Genomic DNA, 21,873 nt, shown 5'->3' with positions numbered 1-21,873 from the left:
TGCAAGCTCACAGCTGCGCGACACTAACCGAACGTACAAGTAGCTCGGTTATATAAGTCGTGATCATGGCTCCCTAATTACAGAAATGTGTATTTATTAAGTCATTTTATCGTAATTTTTTTGCCTCATTATTTTGTTATTTCAGCAAAATTCTTGTTATTCTTTTTTCTACGTTATTGCGTAGTCATTTTTGTGCATTTATATTGGGTAATCAATATATCTGAATATCATCCACGCTTTCAATAAACGAGAATACTCGAACATCAAAATGTTCAGTATTCAGTTGTAAAACTGCGAAATAAACCTTCTACAAAGCTTATCCGAACACTTTGAAATCCACATCTCTAGAGAGGGACGAGACATTGCTTCTAATCTGGATAGGCTTGCGGTGAGAGGGAAAGAAAGCTTTAGCTGTCCATTGCACACAACTCGGCAACTTCTGCAGATGGTCAGATACATTCCTGAGAAATATGTGGATTGAAAGGGGCAGCAGGTAAAGGATTTACCTACCATTCAGCAACATATGGGTCCGGATAAACACATGGTATCCAGAATATCAGTGGATGACATGTTGATGCTCAATTAATTTGCTTGTAAAAACTGCATTTTAAAAAGGACTGAAATATTATTTTCTTAGGTGTTTCTTTATATTATATATATATACACTGACTGACAGAGCAAATGCAACACCAAGAAGGAGTGGTTCGAAAGGGATGAAAGTTGGGGAAAAACAGAGACGGCACGGACGAATAATTGATGTTTATTTCAAACCGATATGCAGGTTACACAATGCGCACGGCATCGACTCAGTAGGATGTAGGACCACCGCGAGCGGCGATGCACGCAGAAACACGTCGAGGTACAGAGTCAATAAGAGTGCGGATGGTGTCCTGAGGGATGGTTCTCCATTCTCTGTCAACCATTTGCCACAGTTGGTCGTCCGTACGAGGCTGGGGCAGAGTTTGCAAACGGCGTCCAATGAGATCCCACACGTGTTCGATTGGTGAAAGATCCGGAGAGTACGCTGGCCACGGAAGCATCTGTACACCTCGTAGAGCCTGTTGGGAGATGCGAGCAGTGTGTGGGCGGGCATTATCCTGCTGAAACAGAGCATTGGGCAGCCCCTGAAGGTACGGGAGTTCCACCGGCCGCAGCACATGCTGCACGTAGCGGTGGGCATTTAACGTGCCTTGAATACGCACTAGAGGTGACGTGGAATCATACGCAATAGCGCCCCAAACCATGATGCCGCGTTGTCTAGCGGTAGGGCGCTCCACAGTTACTGCCGGATTTGACCTTTCTCCACGCCGACGCCACACTCGTCTGCGGTGACTATCACTGACAGAACAGAAGCGTGACTCATCGGAGAACACGACGTTCCGCCATTCCCTCATCCAAGTCGCTCTAGCCCGGCACCATGCCAGGCGTGCACGTCTATGCTGTGGAGTCAATGGTAGTCTTCTGAGCGGACGCCGGGAGCGCAGGCCTCCTTCAACCAATCGACGGGAAATTGTTCTGGTCGATATTGGCACAGCCAGGGTGTCTTGCACATGCTGAAGAATGGCGGTTGACGTGGCGTGCGGGGCTGCCACCGCTTGGCGGCGGATGCGCCGATCCTCGCGTGCTGACTTCACTCGGGCTGCGCCTGGACCCTTCGCACGTGCCACATGTCCCTGCGCCAACCATCTTCGCCACAGGCGCTGCACCGTGGACACATCCCTATGGGTATCGGCTGCGATTTGACGAAGCGACCAACCTGCCCTTCTCAGCCCGATCACCATACCCCTCGTAAAGTCGTCTGTCTGCTGGAAATGCCTCCGTTGACGGCGGCCTGGCATTCTTAGCTATACACGTGTCCTGTGGCACACGACAACACGTTCTACAATGACTGTCGGCTGAGAAATCACGGTACGAAGTGGGCCATTCGCCAACGCCGTGTCCCATTTATCGTTCGCTACGTGCGCAGCACAGCGGCGCATTTCACATCATGAGCATGCCTCAGTGACGTCAGTCTACCCTGCAATTGGCATAACGTTCTGACCACTCCTTCGTGGTGTTGCATTTGCTCTGTCAGTCAGTGTATTTCGTATGGCATCAGGATACATTGTTACAATTTGGTTATTTACAAATATGTACAATTACTGAATATCATCCACGCTTTCAATAAATGAGAATACTCGAACATCAAAATGTTCAGTATTCAGTTCAAAAACTGCGAATAAACCTTCTACAAACCTTATCCGAACACTTTGAAATCCACATCTCTAGAGAGGGACGAGACATTGTTTCTAATCTGGATGGGCTTGCGGTGAGAGGGAAAGAAAGCTTTAGCTGTCCATTTCACACAACTCGGCGACTTCTGCAGATGGTCAGATACCTTCCTGAGAAATGTGTGGATTGAAAGGGGCAGCAGATAAAGGATTTACCATTCAGCAACATATGGGTCCGGATAAACACATGGTATCCAGAATATCAGTGGATGACATGTTGATGCTCAATTAATTTGCTTGTAAAAACTGCATTTTGAAAAAGGACTGAAATATTATTTTCTTAGGTGTTTCTTTATATTATTATATATATATTTCGTATGGCATGAGGATACATTGTTACAATTTGGTTATTTACAAATATGTACAATTACTGAATATCATCCACGCTTTCAATAAACGAGAATACTCGAACATCAAAATGTTCAGTATTCAGTTCTAAAACTGCGAAATAAACCTCATATTACCCTACACGTGACCCCCGAGTGGTGCTAAGAGAGCAACAACATTGGCTGCTGGACCCAAAGCTCTGCTTTGTGGATATCCCAGCAATTCAGAGGATTCATCAACTCAATATGAGAAAAATTATTATTATTATTATTATTATTATTATTATTATTATTATTATTATTATTATTATTATTATTATTATTATTATTATTAGGGCAAGGCATTTAATGACCAAAAAATAGCAAGAAAATGCAAAAAAAATGCATTTATGACCTAAAAATTGTTAAAAAATGACAGAAAATTTGAAAAAAACGACCAATAAATTAATCGTAAGTCACTTATTTATTAATCCTTTAAGAAACAATTAGCTGATTTGAAAGAGAATGTTAATGGATGACAATGCATTAAGTTTAAATTATTTTTGTTACAAAGTAAATACCACTTTGCACCCCTGGTGAAAAAAATGAAATATTTTAGAACTGGCATATTCTTCAAATACTCTCCTAGCAAATAGGTGTCATTTAATTAACAAAGAATGTTTAAGAAAACAAACTTCAGTGGCTGTTTACAATAAATTCGAATTGAAATGCACAATAAAAACTTTGCGTAGGTTCTCAAATGAAAACGATTGCCTATTGTCTGCAAGTAACGATTTGTACATGGAAAAGCTTCTCTCTACCTCAACTGAAACAGTTGGTGCATACTGAAAACAAGCAATATCTCCCAGATTCAATTCACAGTCGGTAAGAGAAAAATTTTCACCCGACAATGCTTTGCCAATAGAACACAAAGTTTTATACCCACTGTTCTTTTGTAACACCTTATTCAATTTCATGGATACAACTTCACCCACTTTACCACACACACGATTCAGATCATTCACAAATTTATACACAATTTGCAGCTGCTCCACTAGTGGCACTTGGGATTTTTCTAGAGCACTTATTGCATTAGGAAGGGATCCGAAATTTGTTTTTATGTAGGAAAGTTTACCTGCAATTTCTCTGTCAGCCAAGAGTTCCTGGGCTGGTTTTATTGATCCAGCCTCAGTTTTGTTGAAGGAATCGACCACTTTCTTTACAACTTCAAAGTTCTCGCAGTAATAACAACAAGCCTCAATCGACGTTCCCCATCTAGTGAAAACAGGTGAAAAGGGCAAGGGAATTTCAAGACCCTCTGGATGGGGCTTTTAAAAACACTTTCTTTATGCACCCAATTAACTTGTCAACTTCAAGAAAATTATGTCAAACCCCTTCCGTGGTCCGATGTAACGCATGGGCTAGGCATGTGACATGCACCATTTTCGAGAAGAGCGCTTGTAACGAATTTGCAGCCTTTACCATGTAGGGTGCTGCATCTGTTATTAAAAGCAGCACATTGTCATTCCGAATGCCATCGGGCCACAATAGCCTCAAAGACTGGTCAAATAGTTTGCTAATTGTTGACCCGTTAGCTTTGTCCAATTGCTCACAATGTAGTAGAAATGGTTCTCCAGCATTCCCTGCTTCCAGGACGCCTACAATAACGTTGGCTATATATCATCCCATACTGTCTGTTGTTTCATCTATGCATACCCATATATTTCCGTCTCCTACCCTTATCCTTATTTCTTGTAACGTTTTGTCATAGCATCTTCCAACGTAGGTTCTTCTTAATGTTCTGGGATCTGGTACAGATTTTCCAGTCTCCTCTTCTAAGAATGTACGCAGCTTTGGATGGTTCAATTTATTCAGTGGGATATCGGCGCATAAAAATGCTGTACACAGTTTCTCACAAAATGGAGAAAATGTTGAAGATTCACCCAGTAGTGTCTGGTGTAAGCAACGGTTTCTTTTATCTTCAAGTCGCTGCACACCACGTTTATGTTCTTCTCGCGACACATGTTCAACTGTAAACTTCTTTTCTGCTGAAACTCGCACATCACACACTTTGCAAAATAATATTTTCCCATCAGTGGAAAATATATTTTCTCCATATTGTGTAACAAATTGTTTTAATTTAACAATTGTACTTCCTTTAACTTTGGGCATCTTACAAGTACTTGTCAACAAAGAATTCACTCGACTCTCAGCACGCGGGCGACTGACTTCCTTCTTATCTAGCTAAAGATAAGGAGCAATGCCCAGCTTGGACGAGTCCATTATGCGTCTTACATATAGGTGAAGCAGGTACTGCTTATAGTATGTTTTCTTGGAAGTGCAATCGAGTTGAAAATACTCTTTCCTTGAAAATTAGTGGCAGCAGGGTATGTTGCAAGTCTACGTTCTTTCTTGAGCAAGTTATTTGTCTAAGTTAAACATAATAGACAAGTATTGTAAACATAAATAATATTAATTAAATATCCAAATATAACGAAATATAACACTTCCCAGAAAACAATTAAAAATGCCAAAAATGACCATAAATTGCTCCAAAAATGACCTATCTCTTGTAAACGGCAAAAAATGAAAAAAAAAAGCCCTAACAAATTGCCCTTATTTAATCAGTCAATTCATGAAACACATGTACATATACTCAAGCTATATTTTGGCCTACATAAAAAAAGATGCAAAATCATCAAATGCCTTGCCCTAATTATTATTATTTAGGACCGTTTCAACCTCCTATGGGTTACGATTACATTTCCTTGACTGTTGATGTTCTTTCTTTTTACGCCAATACTCTTTCATCGTCTGGCTCGCTTTTGCTCGTTCCTCATCCGAGAACACCCTTCTTGTTCTCTTGAGTTTCTCTACGAACATATCCGTCACCTCTGCAATTTTCCTTATGAACACTGTTTTGTTTGTAACATCTCCCTCCTAAATGCCACATTTTTTAAGATCCTGATGAACTTCTGTCAGCCATGGTACTTGGGTCTTTCTTCTTTCCTGAAATATGAGGATCTTATTTGCTAGGAGTTCCGGCCCCATTCTTCTCAGGTGTCCATAGAAAGTCAGTCGCCTTTTTCTTATCGAGATCGAAATGTTTTCGCATTTTTCATACAGCTCTTGATTTGATCTCAAATGGAAGGTAAACTCATTTCCTGTTGCTTTCCTGGGTCCCAGAATTTTGCTCAGAAATGTTACGCTCTTTCTTTTTTATTTCGGTAATCCTCTTTCTGGCCGTTGTCTCTGCTGCATAGAGGCATTCAGGTTTCACCACGATATTATAGTGTCTGAGTTTGGCTTGATAGGAGAGGGATTTCGACTTATAAGTTTCCTGGCATAGTTTGAATGCAATCTCCATCTTCTTTGCTCTTTCTTCGATTATTATTATTATTATTATTATTATTATTATTATTATTATTATTATTATTTGATGACATTTATTACTCGTAATTGTATTCTCTCCATTATGACTTAATAGTAATATGGATAATGCACATATTTACTAGTTAGGAAAAATATATATTTTTGGGTCATTTTCTCGGTCAGTTTTTGAGGATTTTAGGTCGCTTTTTACGTATTTTTTCGGCGTTTATTAGGCAATCAAAATTTGGGCCCTGCTTAAAACGAAATTCTTTGATTTTATATTAAGTGAGAAAAATAGATTCACAACGTCTGTGTCCGGCTCCATGGCTAAATGGTTAGCGTGCTGGCCTTTGGTCATAAGGGTCCCGGGTTCGATTCCAGGCAGAGTTGGGAATTTTAATCATAATTGGTTAATTTCGCTGACACGAGGACTGGGTGTCATCATCATTTCATCGTCATCACGACGCGAAGGTCGCCTACGGGAGTCAAGTCAAAAGACCTGCATCTGGCGATCCGACCTTGTCCTCGGACACTCCCGGCACTAAAAGCAATACGCCATTTTTACAGCGTTTATTTATAGTAGATATCCAACGGATCTGGTGTTGTAAACGTAATGACTGTTCTCCAGTGTTCAGTACGATCTAGCATTTCCTTATTGGTTACTCTGGCTACCCGTAAGATCTCTGTAGCTCCAATCTTGATCTCAGATGGCAATGCGCGTGTAGAAGTGATCATATCATGTTCTGAAGTAAAGTGTAGGGGTGCAATTCCGTAGTCGCGTCGCAGATTCGTATCATTACATTGTACGTGCGCCGCATTGGTAAGTGTGAGGAACTTCGCCGTTGGTTGACCTCATGCTTTGATATAGCATGTGACCAATGCCAATTCATTTAGACTAGTTAGCCTTGAGATTTTCTCTCAGCTGCAGTCTGCGTGTTCTTAATTCAGTTGTACTGTATCTGTACTTGGAAGGTCTGAGTATTGTAATGATTGTTGTTTTCCATGTTATTCCACCATTGACGGGAATTACAGACCTGTTTGTGTCGTATGTACCGTAGCTCAAAAAAGAATGAGCACTCGGTATTGTATAAGTTCAGCGCAGGTACGGTACACTTTTCTCAGAAACAATTTATCATGTATATACTCCCTGAAATGTGAGCTTAACAGTCTTACAAATAAACGGTGTATAACTTTTATACCAGGTTTATACACCCTTGATGTGCAATTTGTTACTAACAAACCATGTATTCACTAAATTGCTTATACAGACCAGGACTCTTGTATAAGCGTTGTGTAGCAGCGACCGACGAAAAAGAAACGAGTGATCGATTTCTTTCATTGGTATTTACTGTCTGAAGTAATATAATTGCGCTAAAATATCCTACTTATCCATTAAGCACACATTGAAAGAATGGAAAATAACGATGATCTCCAGTATATTTTACTAGTAATATGGAAGGCATAGAACATTAATTTAGTGGTTACGGAGGCTGGACATGTTCGTAAAATAATTTCATTATGCAACGAGCCTATAATAGCAATTATAGGCGAGTTGCATACGACTTTATGTTCGACGATAATTATAACTCTATTTTTTATTCATAAATTTCTGTCGAGATGTCGCTTGACAGTTGAGTTTACTGAACAGAGCGCATGCGCTGGGTTATTGATTTTCCGTGAGTGGGTCAGAGACCTTCACAATGGCATATGTTTCCAAAGCTTTCATAGAAGTTTATCATAACCTAGCTTTGTTTCAAATTCAAATTGTTTATTGTACAGTCGGTGAAGTGAATTTACGGGAATGTGCCGTGTGGTCGTGGAATATTGGAAGTAGAAGGTCCGACATGTTTGATTTTGGAAACGAGTGCGAAGCTAGTGCGTTGAGTATCCAGTAATCGGGAGATAGTGGGTTCAAGCCCCACTGTCGGCAGCCCTGAAGATGGTTTTCCGTGGTTTCCCATTTCCACACCAGGCAAATGCCGGGGCTGTACCTTAATTAAGGCCACGGCCGCTTCCTTCCAATTCCTAGGCCTTCCCTACCCCATCGTCGCCATAAGACATATCTGTGTCGGTGCGACGTAAAGCAAATAGCAAAAAAAAAAAAAAAAAAAAAGCTGGTGCCTTGAGTGCAGGTGCGATGCTATCCTTACCTAATTGGTCAAACAGTTATATCATAATAAAAATCTGAACGCTGATTGGTGGAGAAACTGTATCATAATGAAAATGTGAACTCTGCTTGGTGGAGAACCTGTATCATAATGAAACTTCAACTATAATGAGCCGCATTAATTTCAGTTTTGTGGCATATAATATTTTTATTTCGGCATCGTCGAGCATAAAACACTTATGGAAAAGGAGTGACCCATTTCTCCTAGATGACGACAATTTTAAAATGAAGTACCGGTATCTATTTACTAAGGAGTATGCTCGAATTGTCATTACAACAGACAGAAGTGACTTAATGAAAGATCCATAAGATGGTTCTATAGCTTGCACTATGACATGGGCGCTGAATGAGGTTAGTAATTATTATCACGGACATAATTATTACTAGTGAGAATATACTGTTGAAATATGTGTATTACTGTTCTGTCTTGTTTATTCGAACATTCTATTCGATTCGTGCTACCACGCGGCTTCTCGAAACGGTTTGCTCCAACAATACCGATCATAAAGGCAATTAACGTGAAGAAATTCATCAGTGAACTGCAGGAAGGAACGAGTGTATACGTGCAGTATAGCGCTGTATAGTAATACAATGCGTATACCACGTTTATTAGTAAAACAAAAATATGCAATGCTTATACAGGGTTTATTCATTGTATAGCTATACAAGTGTTAAACAACTATATAAGGATTTTTTATTAGGAAGACTGTAAGGGTACAACCTCACTCTTTCTCCCCTGTTAATACTGAAGGTAGTGATTTATAGTTATTTCCTGACTGTTGGGTTCGATTCAGTGTCGCTAACCAAACAGTTTAGAGACCCTACTTGCCGATACGACGTCTTACAGTTACCGTTAATCTAGCACGTTGGCACTATATAGCCATGATTTTTTTCGTGACTTGCGTGATTTACGTACTGCCACTGTCGTATTGTGAAAATTACTAGTCTTGCATTTGCGGGAATAAGTAAAGCATATTTTCTTTTCCTGTAGGATTATAAATCTGTTTGGATAATTCCAAGTAAGTAGAATTGTGGCATGTTCGCATAATGCATTCAGTAACGTACACTAGTGTCCAAAAGTTAGGCATAAGTTACGAGTAAGCAGGGCAACAGGAAATCACCGCAAATCGCACGACATATGCACCTACCAACCTTACGTGTTCGCTCTGTATAGGAAAGGAATGTTCCCTGCTTTGACTAGCGGCGTAACCGCAAGGTAAACACAGCCAGTGCATGCGCCCTATATTCCCTCAGTCGTGTTTGCCCTGTTATAGTGCGCGGAGTGTAGCCTCGTGGTGAACGTGGCAACATAATGGCACAACGACGCCATTTGGACCCCGTTTTGCAGGGTAGAATACTCGGCCGCCTGGAAGCAGGTCAGACACAGACCGAAGTCGCTATATCCTTGAATGTGCCACAAAGTGTCATTTCCAGGCTTTGGAGACGATTTCGAGACACAGGAGATGTTAGTCGTAGGCCACTACCAAGTCGACCAAGGGTAACCACCCCACAGCAAGACCGATATCTGGCCTTAACCGCCCGACGAAATCGGAGTGCACCTGCAAGGCAATTGTCGGCGGAGCTTGCAGCCGTCTCAGGGGTTGCCGTTTCCCGGCAAACTGTGTACCGGAGGCTCAGAACAGCAGGGCTGTTTGCCCGACGTCCAGCGGTGTGCGTCTCGCTCACTCCAGCACAGAGACGGGCCCGTTTACTGTGCAGCCGTCAACATCGAAACTGGACCAGGAATGAATGGAGGCATGTGCACTTCACAGATGAATCCCGCTTCAGTTTGCAGAACGATTCCCGTCTCACATTAATCTGGAGAGAACCGGGTAGCCCATACAACCACAGGAACATCGTGGAACGGGACCAGTATGGTGGTGGTGGCGTCATGATTTGGAGCGGCATCATGTTGAATAGTCGTACGGACCTGCACATCTTCATGGATGGTCCGAGGAACACTGTAAACGCTCGGAAATAACAGGGATGATGTACTGACACCGCATGTTCGACTCTTCAGAGGTGCGGTTGGGCCAGATTTCCTCTTAATGGACGATAATGCTCGACCGCACCGCGCTGCTCTGGTGGATGAATATCTGGCTGGGGAAGACATTCATCCCATGGACTGTCCAGCGAGGTCCGAGGATCTGAATCCTATAGAACATGCCTGAGATGCATTGGGGAGGCGAACTCCTCCAAGGACCCTCCAAGACCTTCATCGACTGCCACAAGACCTCTTGGACCATCCGATAAGAGAGCATGCCACATCGCTGCGAAGCATGTGTGGCCGTTAGGGGTAACCATACACCCTATTAACAGCATATTTTGTTGTGGAAGACATTGCCAAGTTCTATTAGTTGTTGTGAAAGGTGTCATCATAACCTTTCTGACACTGTTTTTTTTTTTTCTGATAAGTTGTGTGACGTATGGTGTGTGAGTCAGCTTCCGTTTGTTCAGCATTCCGTCTGATATTCCTGTCAGGCGGTATGGCCTCGATTAGTGATTATGCTTAACTTTTGGACACTAGTGTAGTTGGAGTTAAATGAGGAACGCGGCATTTTAATAATACGGTCTTATTTCGTCCAATTCGTATGTAGAATGCAGTTAGGATGTATAAGAAGCAAGAACATTCTGTAAGAACTTCTCCGAAAAGGAAAGCAACATTTCCTCCTCTAGAAATGCCTTGGATTACTTTTAATAATCTACCCGTAATCCCATAGTCCCCCAGTACGGCTAAAATCATTTCTCTTAGTACCGGTACTCTGTCATATGCCTTCCCTAGATCTACGAAACATAAACACAAACTATCTATTCCTCATGTAGTATTTTGCATTTACCTGACGCAATCTGATCCTGACAGTTCCTCTGAGGTCTGAAACCACAGTGGTTTTCATCCAACTTACTCTCAACCACTGATCGCGCCCTATCTTCCAAAATTGCAGTGAACACCTGGCCAGGTATACATATCAGTGAAAAACCTCGATAGTAGTTGCAATCCGTCCTGTTCCCTTGCTTATAGATAGGTGCAATTATTGCTTTCGTCCAGTCAGAAGATACCTTACTAACATTCCACGCTAATCTATATGAAGGCATTTCGTCCCTGCCTTCCCACTATATTTCACCATTTCAGGTCTCATTTCATCTATGCCTGCAGCTTTATGACAATGGAGTTTATTTACCATTCTTTCTACTTCCTCAATCGTAATTTCATAAACATCATTTCCTCCTTCCCATGAACTTGGTTGTTTGCGACGACACTAGAAAGTTTTCCTTTTTTCGTTGAGAAATTGTAAAAATATTCCCTCCAACTGCCGGGTGACCTTTTTGTTGAGAAGATTGTCAAAATATACCCTCCCACTGTCCGGTAATTGCCTGGGGCTGTTATGAGTTCACCTGAATTTCCGAAAACACTGTTCATTTCCTTTTCTCCTCCCTTTCTTAGATTCTTTATTACTGCCCAGATATGTTTCCCTGCCGCTTGACCTAGTTTTTCCAGATTATTACCGAAATCTTCCCACGACTTCTTGCATTCAACAATTATTTGTCTCACTCTGTTTCTTCCATCTACGTACACTTCCCTTCTCCATCAGTCCTTGTTTGAACCCATTTTCTGATACGCCTTTTTATGTTTACAAGCTGTCCTCACTTCAGCATTCCGTCAAAATGTTCGTTTTTTCCCCATATTTACACACCGTTGTTCCTAGGTATTCCCTTGATATTTCTACTATAGCATCCCTGTTATACTACCCACTTTCTTTCTATAAGCTGAATCTGGTTACTCTCTATTGTTTGGAACCTCAGTACTCATATAAATGTACTTCTGTCTAGTTTCCTCGTTCTGGAGATTTTCTACCCTCATTCGTATTCAGATTTATCTTTTTTGTCCTAGGCCTAGAGATACTTAGTTCTCTATATATCAGATAGTGGTCAGAAACATTGAAAAATCCCCGGAATGCCCCCACATTTCTGTCAGATGTCCTGAATTCAGAGTCGGTTATGATATAGTTCATTATGGATCTGGTACCCCTACCTTCTCAAGTGTAGCGGTGAGTAGCCTTAGGCTTGAAGAATGTATTCGTGACTGCTAATTCCGTACTAGCACAGAAGTCTAGTTAACGCTTCCTTTCGCTTCCTCATCTTCACCACCTTCTCAAATCCTTCAGTTATATTTAGAATTCTCGCACTGAAATCGCCCATTAGCAGTATCTTATCTTTGGTGTTGGCCCTGGCTATAATGTCACCCTGTGCTTCATAAAACTTGCTTTCTTCTTGAGAGGGTGTGGCTTAATTATTCATGAAAGATCTCGAACCTTCCCCGAGGGTTTATAAACTGCTGATTTTCACATCTCTTGGCCACTTAATCTAAGTCTAACTAAGTGTGTGGTTGTAAAGCAGGGGGCGGGAGGCGCCTCTTTCATCAGGCAGCTGGTCTTCAGTAAGGTAATGGCCATTTAACATCCTTATTTCTTGCTAGCTCAGCAGTTTAACCCGCGGGAAATGTCCGAAACTTTTGCCATGTAAAATACCTTTCTGTAATGTAAATTTTTGCCGGCTTATGTAAATATCTTTAATTGTAAATCGGGGATAAAGAGTGCTTTACCCTCTCGAGCTCCGCTTCATTTTGGTTTGAGGTGACTACGTTTTGGTAACTGATTTTCTTCTCTTCCTTAATGTCTTAAATAATTCTTATACGAATCACCTCCATAGTTTGGGAATAGCCCCTGTTTCATCGGTCTAGTGCCTTTTAGGTTTTAAGAAGCTACATAGAGGAGTGCAAGTATCCGCCTCCTTCCTTTTGTTTGGGCCATTCATTTAACGGTTATTTCTTTTATTCGAAGGCCCTGTAGGTTGGGTACGAGATACCCCTGTTTCTATTTGTAAGCCAGGCCATGGAAGGCCAGAAAGTATAAGACATTTTTGGTATTGCCTTGAATAGGCGTGGAAAACTGAGAGCGTGTCAGCTCTTTTCATGTGTTGTAAAAGTGCCTTAGAGAGGCTTGATATTCTAATTGTGAGAAAGTGATCCATGTATTAGGGGTTTTCTGCCCTTTTGAACAAATTGTTGCTTGGTTAAAGTTGAACTACGAGCTCAGAATTGTAAAATTAGGGCTTGCTACCCCAAGAATGTTTAAAGGTTGAAATCTCGGATCCTTATAAGTCTGGGTTCTAAATCGCCATACCGTTGTTATTGTTGTTAAAGTTTTGTTATTCTTGTTTGTTAAAACTTAGAAAATATAACCTTGTTAAAGTTTTATATTAACTTTGATTTGGTAGTTAGACCCATTTACCCCGGCACCTTCTTTCACCTCTGCTGTTCCACAGATACACCGGAACAATTATTATTCATGGTGAATGAAGTGCTGGTCAGGATATATGCATTAATTGCGTTGTCTCTTAATGATTATTTTCTGCCTGTGAATGTGGCCCTCGTCCGCAGGATCTGGAAGTGCGTATAGTTTTCTGTTCCCGTTTGAGATTCTTGCTCATAGTAACATTTAGTGAGGTTAACGTTTCATCTTGTATCTTCTTGAGCGGCTGTCATTTGTTCAACATATTTAGTATTCCGTTACATCGTTGGCTACGTTCAGGCCGATACGGAGGTGACGTTAGAAAGCGTATAGACATATTTCCCAGGCAACAGAATATTGATAAGAATGTATTAACAAGCAAAGGTTTTTCGACACCTGTGCATACCATTAATATCGATCAGCTGATAGGTTATGTTGTCAGAATAACATATATGGAGAAGTGCTGTATTGTTTATCCTATTTCAAGCAGTGGAAGGCAACGGGAAACCACCACTATAATACTTTCCCCTGACAATCCCTTTATGGTTTTGCGCACTTTAAGTATTTCGGAGTTTGAAACCTGTCGTGTAGTTCTTCAATTAGAAAATTATCCTTGTGCATCATTAGAAAGTATACGACATGGAATGTTCGTGGTCTTTTGCAACCAGGTAAGCTCGAAATTGTCGAAGGAGAAACAAGGATACACGAACTGAATCTTCTTGGACTGAGTGAGACGCGCTGGAGAGGATATGGCCATTTTATGACCCACTAGAAGAACACTGTCTACTTTTCAGGATGCGACAATCAGAGCAGGAGTGGTGTTATCATAGTGGTCCCCCCAAGAGTCTGAACTACACTGTCCTGGAATATGAACTCATCAATGAGAGAATTATTTCCATTAAGGTGAACGCTTCCGCCTTCAAGTTTAACACAGTTCAGGTGTACACTCCTACTGCCGCAACAGCTGGTGAGGAAACCGAAGAGTTCTCTGAACAGCTAGAATGTGTCATCAACAAAATACCAAACAGGCAGGCACTAATAATTCATGGAAACTTAAATGCTATGATCGTAGTTACTATTAAGGATAGTCATTTGAGATCTTTAGTTGGATCATATTGCTTAGATGAGAGAAGTTAATAATGATTACGCTTATTGGAATTCTGTTGCTGTCTGCAACACTCTTTATTCATCATGCAAGGCGGTGACAGTATACGTGGATTTCGCCTGGTGACAGAGTCAGAAACCAGATTGATGTACAGTATTTATTAATCAGTCTACGTTGGAGATATTCTGTCCTAGATTCAAGAGACTTTTCCTGGAGCAATTGTGGTAGCGACCACAACATGTTATTCATGGAAATGCGCATCAGTCTCCAAGCCATCAATAGAAAGACTAAGAAGCAAGTAGGACTTAAATAAATACTGTCAAGAATTTGGAGAACTAATAAGACCAAAACTTTGGGAATTTCATTCAAATGAGCCTGAATCAGTATACCATACTTGGGATAGAGTAAAAGAAATGATTCACTCATCCGTCATAGAGTCCACAAAGTTGTTGCCAACCGCAAAACAACCTTGGTTATCGCACACCACACTGCAGTTCATATAAGAACCTTAAGGAAAAATGACATCCAAACTGCTTTACGAGAACAAAAGTAGAGGGTCCTGTGTCAGGAGATACAGCGAAATTGCAGGACAGATAGGTCAAATTTCCTGAAAGAAATATGTGTGTAATGATGCAGAGCAACATCGAAACTCCAACCAAACAAGAAAACTATTAAAGAAAGTCTTCAGCATCACTCAGGAGTTTAAACCGCCCACTTGGGCGGTAAATAGAAAGAGTCTTCCTTGGAGACAAAAACGCAGCTATTGATAAGTGGAAATAATATTGTAAAAATTGAATTCAGAAAGTAATAATAACGCCTCAGGTGAAGAGCGATAGAGTACCTTGAAAGAGAACCTGCAATTTTGCTCATTGAAGTTGAGAATACCATTAATAATCTAAAGAACAATATAAACTCGGGTATTGATAATACACAGGAGATATGATTAAAGAAATGGGGAGGATGACATAGACGTGTTTAATTCATTGTGTAATAGAATATGAATAATGGAGGATAGCCGAAAGATTGGACAACATCTGTTTTCATTCCACTGCACAAGAAAGGCTTAGTCAGAAACTGCTCTAACTACTGCACTCATAAGACATACATGTAAAATCCTATTATTCATCGTAAATCAGCGCCTAAAACCTTACATACAACTTCAGATATCCGAGGAACAAGTCAGCTTCGTCCCCGGTAAAGGATCACGTGAGCAGATTCTCAACCTGAAGCAAATAACAGAAATAGCTTGAGAGATTTGTGTCCCTGTCTTCATTTGCTTCCTCGACTGCAAAAAGGTCTTCGACTGCGTTGTTTGGGAAAAGTTGCAGGATGTGCGTGCTAGAGGAATTTGGTCTCCCACCTGATCTTATATCACTGATGAAAGGTCTATGTGACTACAACACTGCAGCTAAAAAGGTGGATGGTGATATCTCAGAAAATTTCAGTGTGTCATCTTTACAATGTCTACTGCGAATATATCATAAGGAAGGTACTTGATGATTGAGCTGGAGTAATCTCAATTGGTGGGAGGAAAACTAACAACTTGCGGTTTGCTGATGACACCACCATTGACGGCAGTGAGGTAGAGCTTTCAGATATGCTAACGAGAGTGAATAATGTGAGACTTGAGTATGGTCCGGAGCTCAACCTCAGCAAGTCCAAACTCATAGTGACTGATAGAGCAGCAGAGGTCGAGATCACATTCCGTTTGAAGGAGTAGGGGTTGTGCACGACTCCGTATACCATGGGACAACAGGCAATCAATTAGTGATGCAGGAAGTTCCGGCAAAGAGATAAGGAGAATGATTTTGCTCGGAGATCGCTATGATGAAATTAACAAAGATCTGGATGTACAGAGGAATTACTAATAATACAATGATCCGTCTCTTTAAAATCCCTGTATTCTCTGTTTTCGCATGGTTTGGGCAGAAATACGCACAAAATGTCGTTTTTCGCGGTTAACCGATTTGTATAGCGTCATAGCAAGTAGTGGAGACTTTGCATATGCTGTGAGGAAGGGTAGCAGGGGTATGTTCTTTTGGCAAAGTCATGGACACTGAGATATGATTCACCCACTTGCCGCACGCATTCGTCAGTCTGACAGTCTATTTAGTGTCTGTTAGTTTCTTAGTGTGTAGTCAAGTACTGAATGATTTTTAATTGTATTATCATGCCTTACTTCTATTTGATTGTAATACAGGTGACATGTGTAATTATTCCTTTGGTGAAAATTTTATTATATGGTATTGAATCAAAATCTAAAAAAAAAAAAAATTAAAAAATATATTACCGCACTTAAGTTGGTAAACTGTTACCTCTCTGTCGAACTTCACTCAAAGAGCAGCGTTTTTAAAGTTTTGATTTATATACGTCCCCTCTCCCCCGATGCTATATCCCTCAAACCCGGGTACTTTTTGTTGTCTGCACATTTGTTTGCCCCCCCTCCCCCACTTCTGATTCCCAGTCACCGCTACTTGGCATACCTAGTAGAAATGCATTAAAAAGAGATATTATAAATAGTACAGAGAATTAGAAAATTAGTACATAATTTAACTTGTGTTAATGTTATAGCATAGCATATCGAAGAGGAAGTGCGACATCCTCACGAGTTACCGTGGACCGCCGCACAGATGGCACTGCCATCCACAGTGATGACTGAGCGCGAGGATAACAGAGTCATTATCGGGACTACTACTTCAAAATCTACTAAGAAACTCTTGCATGCAACTTAGGGCCTACGTTTGAAAATGATTTCATCTGCTGGACACTTTGGAATATTTCCTGGATGATTTCGCTGCCTTCGAAGTAACCAGCTTCCTTCTTATCTCCTTCGTGCGGAAGAGGAATCGACATGTCAAGTAGTGAAATACGAATTTTGGTAGCAAACACAGTACATGATCTTCACAGTACCCCAACTGCGATGACTTCACTTTAATAACATCTAATTTATCCAAGCACTCGAAGAAAGTATCACCCCATGAACTATCCATACACGATAGCTTTTCCACAACAACATTTTCCACTCGCAACAACACATTATAAACACTTTCCCGACGCATACGTGAGATATGTGGCGCTTTGCATTAAGCCGTAATCTTTAATTTAGTGTTAGGGAAGCAGGCACATTGTCAGTCGGTTTGCCGGAAAGGAGAGGACGACAAAAATCACACTGAATCACTTTTGAAATATTCCGCACTATGTATCCGGCTAAATGATACACTGAGCACTCTTTGCTACAATTCCGCCCACTTAACTCAGGTAAACTGTTTTCCCAGTCTGGTATTTGAATGTCATTTTCGATGTTCACAATTTTTTCCCTAATTTCATCTACAGCTTGTGTTTTCACTGCACGATTTTTACTTTCTTAACTGCCTTAGAAATATACTTGAGTAGATTAGGAAATATGTGAGGAAATGCTTCTGGTTTTAATTTCCAGCGCTGTCTTGGTATCTTGGTATTTCTACTCTTTCACCATTCACTGTGAACGAGTTTACTTTTACTAGAAAGTCATCGCAAAAAATATGTCACACACGAAACATTTATGAGTTGATTTTCCGTCTTTTCTATGGATAGCCTTCTCCTATTTCAGTAAAACACCACTCTCTTTAGGGGCCTAAAGAAATGCCTACCTAAAGATCATATCCAGATCTGCAGCCGGGTACAAAACACGAGGGCACGATGTGGTAGTTTCCTCCCGCACTGATATACGTTGTCTTATAGCACAATAGCGACAAAGACCGAGGTATTTAAAACAACACTTCTCACACCACTCAATCGTGAAAATACTAATAATACAAACTGTCCAAACATCTCTGACAGCGACAATAATGAGCAATAAAAATTACTACTACTGAAGGCGAATATAACGTCTGTGCTGCCACCAAGCGGGTGTCCCACCAACCTCTTGAGCTCTCTTACGGGCAAGCGGAGATGTCACACTTCCTCTTCGATACACCATGGTTATAGTATCCATCAGGAATTATCTTTCGCTTATAATTATATTTCTTAGCTGAAATGTAAGCTAGTTTAATTTACCTAATTAAATATAGAATTAAGAACATTAAATGTAGTTGTACAATGTAGTGTGTATAATATGACTTGGCATGATAGCAGGCTTCATAGCCTGGGCCCCGCCATGTTAAAAAGTCAATAATAATAATAATAATAATAATAATAATAATAATAATAATAATAATAATAATAATAATAATAATAATAAATCCGTTATTATTCCTAATACGGTAAATACTTTGTTTTGTTGCAGGTAATTCACCCTGTATTCATTGAAAGCAGTATGGATGGCGAAAAGTACCAGGGAATGTTGCAGGATCAAGTAATGCCGCTGGTACTCATTGAAGACAGAAAATTCCCAGAGTACTTTCAACAGAATGGGGTGCCTGCTCATTATGCGCACCACTTGTGTGGCTGGCTAAATGCGCAATTTCCAAACCATTGGATCGGAAGACGAGGACCGGTTGAATGACCGCCGCAATCTCCGAACCTCACTCCCATTGATTTTTACTTGTAGGGTAATTTGAAATCTGTTATCTACCAGGTGTACCCCTCCTGAAAGTTCGCATCATTGAAGCCTGCAACCACGTGACGCCAGACATATTCCGAAATGTTCGGTAAAACTGATGCAAGGGTGACAAATCAGGTATCGGAGAGCTGAAAGTGTTGAGACATTAGGTAAACACTCCTGGGAAGACTGCATTATGTGCTGAGAAAGTTTGTATTGATAAAGAATGGTTCCTGGATACTGAGCCAAAAATTGAAGCGCACAGAGGAATAGAATTTCTTGGATGCAAAGACGGCGAGGTTTAGTATTAACCAACCTTTACTTTCTACTCCTCTGGTGACATTCATGGTCTGTACGGATATGGCCTTGCTTTCGTTTAACGAACTATATTTTTGTGGTATCACTACTCTAGTGTATGTGAGATTGAAACGGGAAAGTTGTCTCCTGATTGAAAGTTTAGAACGTAACCAATTTTATTGTGCATGTTACAGTACCGGAGGTGGAATGAGTTAACGTTATAACACAAAACATAACATCTTGTTTCTTACGTTCAGCGTAACATTAAGTTGCGCTTTCCCGATTGAGGTATTTGTGATAACATCGCATTACTTTAAAAAATGAAGTTTTCTTGCTGTTGTATTCTTTAAGGTGCGCAATATGATGGTGTAACTAGCCGTTACGGTCAGTTATATGAGAGAAGATAATTTGGTTTACACCATGCCTCCTGCGGGACTAAATTTCGGCACTTCGGCGTCTCCAAAAACCGCAAAAGTAGTTAGTGGGACGTCAACTCCAATAGCATTATTCATTATATTATGTTCGTGGGGTCTCACTTGCCGCGTTCGTTAGTTCACTTAAGAACTCCGTATTAATTGAAAGTGCGCTTTGCGGATCCATCCATCACTAACAATGTTTATTTAAAAATGCCAATATGGCGATGTCCTTTGAGATGATCAGATTAGACCCACGCCACTTAAAACACCAAAATCCACGATGTTCTCCATGTCGCTGCAGACTGAAAAGAAAAATAAAAAAATATGGCGTAACATTATCCAGATGGGGAATTACAGTTCTTAGAAATAAGGAAAACGACACGGGGAGGAGTAGGTAAATGTTTAAGTGCACTCCGCTCTTCAGAATGATGAAGCTTGGGTAAAAAATGAGAAGCGCATCATTAGTGATTATTTGCAGTGGAGTGGACGGGCACTGTGCCAAGTTTCCTTCTACAATGATCGGCTGTGTGCGTTGTTGCCCGTGTAACAAGGGCGCCCATACACGGGGGCAAGGTGGGGCCTGCCCCCCCCCCCCTAGCTCTCAGGGAAAGGCAAAAATTTAATGTAGTCAGGTGTTTTCCTTTCAAGAAAATGATTTAAAAGTCAGTATTACATAGAAGTGGTAGTACCGTGCCCCCCCAACAGGCAGAGTATACCGTGGGTTATTCTACTGCAGAATACAAGTCGCCATTTATCTTCCAAAATATTAAAAATACTATGTACCCGCAGGTCTAGGCCCCCCCTACAAACTGTCATATGTGCCCCCATGCCGTGTAAAGATCATTTCCTCCTGGAACTACACTGCATAATATTGCTGTAGTGGTGATAAAATTCACACAGTCCGAAACCTTTCATCATTTATATCTTCATGACACAATACGGTTTTGATATTTGTTTTAACGTCGCAGCGACACCGACTGGTCTTTAGGCCGAGTGCACCTTGGGACGCAGGTGAAGCAGCTAAAGCAAAGCAGAGCAGAATTTTGTAATCCACATAATTCATTGTGTTGTAACCAAGGTTGAGATTTACAAAACACAACTTTATTATTCGCTTCAAATGCAAAATACACTATTTACACAAATAAAACTGAAATTTAACTTGAAGCAAAATGAATTAGGAATCTTGAGAAAGAGTCTATCTTTTGTACACTATATACAAGTTTGCAGTATTTACATCCACTACTATCTCGAAAGATAGTCCTTGTGATATGAAAAGTCGATAGTCGAAAACTATCAGAAGTACTGACATAAATGTTTTGGAAAGTCCTTCCTTGCTGAGTTCATAAAAGCTAGTTCAATGTTGGAAGAATTCTTACTTGGCGAAACCAAGGGAGCTTGCATTAATCAGGGAAATATAACGGTATGTAATAGTACGACTGGATATGGGCAGCGGAATGGGAAAGAGGAGCGGTGACCAGAGGTGAGACCTCGTACTGCCAGAAATTCAGTCCACCTGGCCGAAGCACATTTTCAAGAGGAGTAGCCTCCGTGCTCGACGTAGGGTGTATTCTGGAGCTGGACACCGGGGCAAGTGGGCATCAGGACAGGCTGGGAGTTCCTCTTTATAGTACACACACGACGGTCCAGGCACGCGCACTGAGGGCTGCGCGTCGAGGCTAGAAGAATGACACCTGGCGCGCGTGTAGCTGGCTGGCGGAGCGAGAAGGGAGCGCCGGACATACAACACCCTCCCCTCCTAAATACGCCGGTACGGCGTGAAACGGCGGCGGCGCTGGCGGCGGCTGCGATGCTGTGCTGGAGCTGCTGATGTCTCTGTTGGATTGTCCTGAGCTGGGACCGGGCGGAGTGGCGCTGTCTCGTCCTGAAAGGAACCCATGGTTATTAAATGGTCTAAAGCGCGTTCAGCAATAGATTTATCTGGCTGAGCAATAGAATCAATAGCTGGACATGGGCGGTAGCGCAGACGTATCTGGTCTTGATGGCGGCAGATACGTTTCTCCGTAGTCTGTATTTCGTAGAGACGATGACCCAAAGATCTGCAGATGACTCCAGGTATCCAGAGTGGGTTTGACCTGAATGTCCGGGTGTAGACCTTGTCGTTGACTGAGAACTT

At 41.2% G+C, this 21,873-nt stretch overlaps 1 long non-coding RNA gene across 1 annotated transcript in view; it reads left to right on the top strand.

The window, feature by feature from the left end:
- LOC136885136 (uncharacterized) overlaps positions 1-19,414 on the top strand; it is a 190,596-nt gene extending 171,182 nt beyond the window's left edge. The window contains exon 3 of the long non-coding RNA XR_010861472.2: positions 18,772-19,414. This is a non-coding gene — a long non-coding RNA (uncharacterized lncRNA). The remainder of the gene's footprint in view (positions 1-18,771) is intronic.
- Positions 19,415-21,873: the final 2,459 nt, after the last annotated feature.

Source organism: Anabrus simplex, chromosome 1, assembly GCF_040414725.1.
Source record: "Anabrus simplex isolate iqAnaSimp1 chromosome 1, ASM4041472v1, whole genome shotgun sequence".
Classification (NCBI taxonomy): Eukaryota; Metazoa; Arthropoda; class Insecta; order Orthoptera; family Tettigoniidae; genus Anabrus; species Anabrus simplex.
Note: the sequence above shows the minus strand (reverse complement) of the source record. Positions and strands in the feature narration are given on the sequence as shown.